Raw genomic sequence first — 6,221 nt, 5'->3', positions numbered from 1 at the left:
CTCAAGTTCTTGCTAGGGCAGGAGCTGCAGAGTTTGTAAGCCATCAGGACCAATCTTTTATAGTGTTCCCTCAATTATCATGGGTGTTACGTTCAAGGACCACCCGGGAAAAGTGAAAATCCACAAAGTAGGGACGCTAAATATATATTTACAATATCACGTCAGCAAGTAGCCTCTCAAGTGGCTGCTGTGCAAGTCCTACTTTTATTTTTGGTGTGCATTCATCCACTGAGTATATTCTGACACCCTTTGCTTTTTAGGGAGCTTAACGCCTCTCCCGCCTTTCTTTCTCTGCACTGGATTGGTCTCGTGATATCACACGGTCCCCCCTCCTCCCTCCCGACCCACCTGCCATTCGCCCCTCTAGACCTGTCCATCATCCTTCCCTTCCTTCCTTCTCTTCCTTCTCCCACTTTCAACCCAGAAGGGTCCCATCTACAGGGGAGAGAGGAATAGGAGATGGAGGAGAGGAGAGGGAGCTGGGCGAGTGGGGCTCCTGCAGGAGGCAGCTTCCCAGGCTGGCATCTCCCACAATGCACTTTGCAAGGAGAGGCACGGCTCCAGTGTAAATATATACATTACTGTATTTATTGGAAAACCGCAAAACAGCAAGTCCATGAAAAGCGAACCGCGAAGTAGCGAGGGAACACTGTACTCTGTTTGATTTAAAGTGTCATTATGCCCATAAGCTTTCTTAAGAATAACTGTGCCCTGTTTGTGTACTGCAGGGAAATTATAGCCCTTTGCTCTGTAACTTCTGCAATGTCACTTTTCTCTTCCTGTAACTTCTGCAGAGAACAGAAATAGAGATCAGGATGTGCTCAGTGGATCATTAAAGAAGGTGCTTTTGTGATGTCAAAAAGGCCAGCCAATTAATATTATACACAGCCAAATTTAACAACAACAACAAAAGCAACAAAAGCTAGTTTCTTCTGAATTCAGTCATGCAAGGAAGAGTACAATTCTGGCCAAAAAACCTGCTTTATTGATTACATCGCCCAACCAAGAAACCCACCTTTCTTGGTGTCTTGGTTTTGAGGCCTGTTCTTGTGGTTATATGGGGTCATGATTCAGAAAATTACATCAAATACTCCATCAGCTCTAGTTTCTTATATATGGTTATCATAATGTTCTATGGATGAAAACTGGTATATGGCATACATTCTGTATCTCAAAAACTAGAGCTGATAAGGGAAAGCATACTATGTTTGGAACCAGCACGTCGGATATACCCAGTAGCAAGTATAACATTGGATACACCACAATGTGTATTGGCCAGTATTATGGTTGCTCAATAACTTGACTGCTGTAATTATTCATGTTTTTATGCATGCTTGCAGGGGCTGTGGTGGTGCAGCAGGTTAAACCTCTGAGCTGTGGAACTTGCTGACTGAAAGGTTGGCGGTTGGAATCCGTGGAGCAAGATGAGCTTTCATCGTTAGCCCCAGCTTCTCCCAACCTAGCAGTTTGAAAACATGCAAATGTGAGTAGATCAATAGGTACAACTCCAGCGGGAAGGTAACAGCGCTTCATGCAGTCATGCGGCCACATGACCTAGGAGATGTCTACGGACAATACTGGCTCTTCAGCTTGGAAATGGAGATGAGCACCACACCCCAGAGTCAGATACATTTAGACTTAATATCGAGAGTAAACCTCTACATTTCCATGCCTGCTTGAACTGCAAAAACAAATAAAAACTTCACACAAATCCATATAATGTTGGTTATATTTGGATTTTAAAAACTTGATATGAAAACCAAGAGCAATTAAGTGACCTTTAAATACCATTGACAGCTGCTCGAACCTAATGACTCTAAAAGCACACAGAAATAATGGGCTGAGCAGAATGGAAGGACCTCGGACATGAAGGCCTCAGTAATGTGTCATGTAAGCCAGATTCTTAAAAACATTAACTTGCACTGCAGGCAGTCCTATGTCCACAAATGGAGTGGAACATGAATGGAATATCGATCACTTCATCTGAAGCAAATGTTAAAGGAAATGCGAATCCCTACAGCCTGCTGTGTTAGATGTTCTTTATTTAACCTATTTTGAAATGAAAAGACCGTGATAGAAATCTGATATAATACCCCTATACAGTAGGATCAAACCTCACTGGCTTTGCTAGCACCCTTCACACCAAAGAACTCTGTACTAAAATCTTGTGTGCCAATGTTCACAGTTTCTCCTGAAACTTCTGCAGATTTTTAAAGCAAATATTTAACTAAAGCAATGGTGGCACTTTCATATTTCATTCTAACAATTCCCATAATTACCCCAAGGAATAAAAAAAATAGAAATAGAAAGAAGAAGCATTGAGCTAAGAAGAGAATTAGAGCCTTTAGTTTTATACAAAGATGAAGAAAGCAGTACAGTCCCATAAAACCCTTTGGATGAAAAAAAAATACTTTTGTCAGAAAAAATGTTGGCATTTTATAAATAAGTCTTCACTTGTCACCAAAAAGACACCAAAGGAGGATCTAAGCTAGCCTCCAGAGTCTGGGAGCAGCCATTGAAAAGGTTTCTGGTTTTCCAGGAAGAAGATGCAGAAGGTTTGGAAACATATTTTGGGGATTGTCAGGTTTGGCCTCACCTTTTTCCTATGTAAGCAAAAAATGGCTATGTGATTTTCATGGAAGCCTACTGGAGTTATTAATCTTCTCATAAATGTATCCTCAACAAGCTTCCATGTAATATCAGATTTCAGACAAATATAATTGGAAAATGGCTGACTTAATCCAGGGGCCCAAGTAATCCAAAACTGAGCATCGCAAGGCTGGATATACTAGCTTTTCATCTATATGCTGGATGATGCCATAGTATAAAGGTAAACCAAATTCATAGTAAGTGCTTCATCATATCTCCATTGTAACCCTGTTTATTGTCTAAAATAAGTGTAAAATGCGAAGGCATATTGGCACTAAAAATATGGCAGCCTCTATTATATGCTGTCATCGATCTTTAATCTGCAGTGACCGTTCCTTGAGAACTCCTCCGGAATTGGAGCTCTACTACAGCCGAGATGCGTTGCTGCAGGGAAAACAAATGAACGAGCACCAGCATTTTGCTTCTTTCTTCTCATGAAAAGCCTGCAATTGCCTTGTGTAAATGTGTGGAAAATGCTGATATTTTGTTTCTATAAATATCCTGCCTCCCACGTGCCATATTTCATTTATGCAGTTTCCTAGGAGTATTTGGCGTCTTATCATCAGGATTCAGGGTGTGGAATACAAATGAGCTTTCCTTTGCTAAGAGTTTACCCGACAACCAATCCTTGGAACGGGGAGGGAGAATGTGTATTCACAGAGTGAAATGCACTATTGACTGAATCAAATTTCACTGAAACACTTGAGATTAGAAAACACACAGTTCTTCTATGAACAGCCAAAATTATTCTCAGATGTCTTTCTCTGGGCCCTGAAAAACAGATGGACACTTGCCTTCCCTTCCACCCACACTGCTGCCACATATACCAACCCTCTGTGACACATAGCTCTTGATAGCCTGCCCATTACAAATTAGTACAATTTAGAAGGTTTCAGGCAATGGATGTGTGGATGGGCAAATCAGGAATTTTTCAAAGAGATTAGCCATGGCAGGTGAACATACCTGAGAAGTTCTCTGACCTTTGTTTCCAGGGACAGCTGAGGTCTCTTTACGGTTTTATAATAGCTTCCTTAAGACAAGGCAGAACTTTGCCTTGTTTTAGCAAGGTATTAACCGCTTTCTCTACCTACTCACCAAGTCCCCTTCTAATATTTTGAATAAACTGGGAAGGACCAAGATCTAGAACAGTGTTTCTCAACCTGGGGGTCAGGACCCCTGTGGGGGTTGCGAGGGGGTGTCAGAGGGGTCGCCAAAGACCATCAGAAAACATAATATTTTCTGTTGGTCATGGGGGTTCTGTGTGGAAAGTTTGGTCCAATTCTATTGTTCGTGGGGTTCAGAATGCTATTTCATTGTGGGTGAACTATAAATCCCAACAACTACAACTCCCAAATGGCAAGGTCCAGAAGGCTCTTTGATTTAAGGTGAACTATACATCCCAGCAACTCCAGCATTACCAAATGACAAAATCAATCCCTCCCCCAACCCCACCAGTATTCAAATTTTGGGCGTATCGGGTCTTTGTGCCAAATTTGGTCCAGTGACTGAAAATACATCCTGCAGATCAGATATTTACATTATGATTCATAAAAGTAGCAAAATTACAGTTAAGAAGTAGCAATGAAAATAACGTTATGGTTGGGGTTCCAACATGAGGAACTGTACTAAGGGGTCGCGGCATTAGGAAGGTTGAGAACCACTGATCTAGAACATATGGGGTGGCTCTCATATCCCCAAGAATTCTGTCCATACCCACAGGTTGCACAAACTGAAAAAATCCATTGTCACTGCACTGGCTTGCATATAGTAGGCTTTCATATAGTAAGCTGTCATATAAGTACTATATTAGCCTGTGATCAAACAGATGAGCTCTGGTTTTTCTACCAACACCATTCTAATTGCCTTCTCACTGGGTGATGGTTTGGTTCTACTCTGTGAGAAGAGATATTGTAAGTACTCATATCGACAAGGCTTGGACCCAAAATGATTTGTAATATTTGATGGTCCATTTCATATAATCTCTGAAAACTGAATGGGTAGGAGGGAATCGAAATGGGTAGAGTTAAGTCTGCAATATACCTGAGGCAGGAGTCTGCCGAGGGGCTCCTGGAGAAGATGGGATTATTATAGTATCTTTTTCTCCCTACCCAGCAGCAGTGTCTGTCCATTTCTTTTTGGAAAGTTTCCTAGGCTCCGTCTCCAGAGAGAGCCCTGCTGAGAACTTGTTTTTCCAGCAGCACTTGCATGGGGCAGGCATTGAAAAGTTTTTGAGTTCCTCTTGGAACATGATGAGAGTTGAAGTTTTTTTTCCTCTCTCTCTTTTTCTCAGCCAATAAAAAGCCTGGTTGTGTCCATGCTGTGAATGGTTGATAATAGACACAACCGGTGACTACAATTCCCAGAATCTTCTCTTGGTGTTTGTCCTGTTTTAAAAAATGTTATGGTTAAACCTTAAAATAATTCTTAAAAATCAGTAGATTGGTAAATTGTTTTGAAACTTGGCAGGCCTTCAGTTGTAAACGGGGTCTAAAAATGAGGTAGGTTTCATTCAGATAGGCCCTAAAATTAATAAGGATTGAGCTTTTAAAGTTTCCCATTGTAGCCAATGTGCTAAATCTTTGGCGAATGAAAATGGCAACAGCCCTCCCAATTTGAATAAGTTCCCAGTAAACAGAATGAGGGTTTAGCTAAAAATGAACCCTGAAATGGCATGCCTTTTGGCCGAATTGCACACCTCTAATATCCACTGCCCTGGCCACTTTTCCATTCCAGAAGTCAGCCAGAACTTCAAAAGGATTGCCTGTCAATATAGCAGAAAAAAACCCCAAGAACCATCATGAATCTCTCCAAATCCATAAATCTCCGGGAATGAACCATTTCAATGGGTCCCCCAACCCTGCAGAGATTCTGAGTCCCTGCATGTCTAAGCCCCTCCATGGACCTCATCACACTAGAGCAGTGATTCTCAACCTGTGGGTTCCCAGGTGTGTTGGCCTACAACTCCCAGAAATCCTAGCCAGTTTACCATCTATTAGGATTTCTGGAAGTTGAAGGCCAAAACATCTGGGGACCCACAGGTTGAGAACCACTGCACTAGAGAATGCATCCACTTTAAATCTGGTTTCTTTCTCTGGCAGAATTCTGGGATTTGTAGTTCAGTGAGGCTGTTAAAGGCTCCTCTCTAAACTACAAACCCCAGAATTCTGCAGGAGGCAGGTGATGAATTTGCAGATGACGATCTGCCTATGACAATGGAACTATAGATTGCTCCTCTACTTCCAGAACACATTCATTCCACCTATTACAGGAAACAAGGTCCTGGGAATATCCAGCAAAATGAATAGGGTCAGATACTACTTGGGACATACTTTGTGTTTTTTTAAACCATCCAGATTGGTGGCCATTATCATATCTTTTGGTAGGGCATTTCATGGCGCATGGTATATGATCTTGGCCCTAGCTTAGTGAATGATCTGTTCTTGGTTAGGCCTCATGTACCACCTGAAGTGCCCTTGTATAACTCTGACCGAGTAAACACCCTTTTCTCCCAAACATAAACCTGCAGAGAGACTCAGTAAAAATGCTTCATTACCTTTTTTAGGTACACACAT

This window comes from Anolis sagrei, chromosome 5, assembly GCF_037176765.1.
Source record: "Anolis sagrei isolate rAnoSag1 chromosome 5, rAnoSag1.mat, whole genome shotgun sequence".
Lineage (NCBI taxonomy): Eukaryota > Metazoa > Chordata > Lepidosauria > Squamata > Dactyloidae > Anolis > Anolis sagrei.
This window is presented reverse-complemented; position numbering follows the sequence as displayed.